Source organism: Trichosurus vulpecula, chromosome 3 (assembly GCF_011100635.1).
Source record: "Trichosurus vulpecula isolate mTriVul1 chromosome 3, mTriVul1.pri, whole genome shotgun sequence".
Classification (NCBI taxonomy): Eukaryota; Metazoa; Chordata; class Mammalia; order Diprotodontia; family Phalangeridae; genus Trichosurus; species Trichosurus vulpecula.
Window position 1 is genome coordinate 361,878,826 of NC_050575.1, and position 2,028 is coordinate 361,880,853.

The following is a 2,028-nucleotide window of genomic DNA, read 5'->3' on the forward strand; positions in this document are numbered from 1 at the left end:
ACTTGCTTAGGGTCACACAGCTAATAAGTAGGTGTCTTATCTCACTTCTCAGTGTGCCCAGGGAGTAGCAGAGGTATGGTGTGCAACAGAGAACTCCAGAGATTAGTGTGAAGACATCACTAGCAACAACTCTACGTCATCAGAAATGAGATATGCCTTCATCCAGTATATTTTTTTGAGAGAGTGCACCCACTCATTATGTGGAAAATGGTTGATTTGTTTTTTTCTTTAAAAAACCTAATTTTTATTGATATATTTTGTTTCAGCATCACAGACATTGTCCATCCCCAGCTCCCAAATAGAATTCTCCCTTTGTATAAAGAGAAACAATTAAGCAGAAACACTTGATACAAAATTTTGTCCAACAATATATACAATATTCTGTTCTAGTAGTCTTCAACTTTTCTGCCATAAGGAAGGAGATATGGCTTGTTCTCTTTTCTCTAGTACCTTCATTGGCTGTTCCACTACTAAGAGCTCTAATTCCTTTCAGTGATTTTTATATTTACATTTTTATCCACATTGTATATATTACTTCCTTAATTTTGCTTATTTCAAAGGACCATAGGATCATAGGAAGAGACTTTAGAGGCAATCTGGTGCAACCCTTTCATTTTACAAATGAAGAAATTAAGGTTAAGTGACTTGTCTGAGGTCATAGAGGTGACTGATATGTAGAAAAATTAGGATTTGAACCTACATCTCCCAAATCCAAAATCTAATTCTTTCTACTGTACCATTCCTTTCTACATCAGTTCACAGAAATATTCCCAAGTTTCTTTGAATTCTTCATATTCATCATTTCTTATTGCATGAAAATATTCTCTCACATTCATGTATGGTATTTTTTTTTTCAGCTATTCCTCTATTAATGGGCTCCCCCTTTATTACAGGTACTTTTCTTCCATAAAACTATGAATATTTTTCTATGTATTGGATATTTGTTTCTATCTTTGACTCCTATCGAATATATGCCCAGTAGTGAGATAACTGGGACAAAGAGAATGAACAATTTAGCAACTTTTTATCTGGCCATGAGATGACCAGAAAGAATTCTTGAAGAGAACATTTGGATCTTTTCATAGCTTCACCACCAGCACATGACACCTTAGCCACTTCAACATTAACTGTTCTAGTTCTTTTTTATCTTTGACAATTGGCATTGGGTGAGGTGAATCTTCACTAATGTTTAATATTTATTTTCCTTACAATTAGTAATTTAGAACATGTTTTCATGTGATCATTTACAATTTGCTAATCTTTTTTTGAAACCTGTTAATATCCCTTAACTTTATCTACTGGGTGTAGATCCTTGGTTTTTATAAAGTTGTGTCAATTCTCTATACATTTTATATATCAGACTTTTATTTGTTTCCCTTTACTATTCCTCTTCTAATTATGCCTTCATTGATCATATTGGTGTGAAAGGCTTGTTTTTAAAAAATATAATGGAAATTGTCTATTTTGTTGAATGGAATTGAAAGGCATTTATTAAGTGCTTACTATGTTCCAAACATCATTAATCACTGGAGATTCAAGTAGGAAAGACATATAGTTCCTATTCCTAATGAACAACATTCAATCTCTTCTTTGGTTAAGAAGTCTTCTCCCTAGCCATGGTTTTGAAAGGTAACTGATCTCATTTTCTTATAATTTTTTTATAGTGTAATTTTTAACATTTAGAATACATTTCTTTTTTTCAGCCTTTTATGATGTATAGTGCAATACTGCTTTATTTTTGGGGGTAGGAGGGAAGGCAGGGCAATTGGAGTTAAGTGACTTGCCCAAAGTCACACAGCTAGTAAGTGTATCAAGTGTTTGAGGTCAAATTTGAACTCAGGTCCTCCTGACTCCAGGGTCAGTGCTCTACTCACTGCGCCACCTAGCTGTCCCTGCAATACTACTTTTTGACAAATGACTTTCCAATTTTCTTGGTAGTTTTTATAAAAAAGGGAATTCTTTCTCTTTAGCAATTCATTAGGTTTATCAAAAATTACTCTATTGTTTTCACTAGATTCAGTTTCTTCT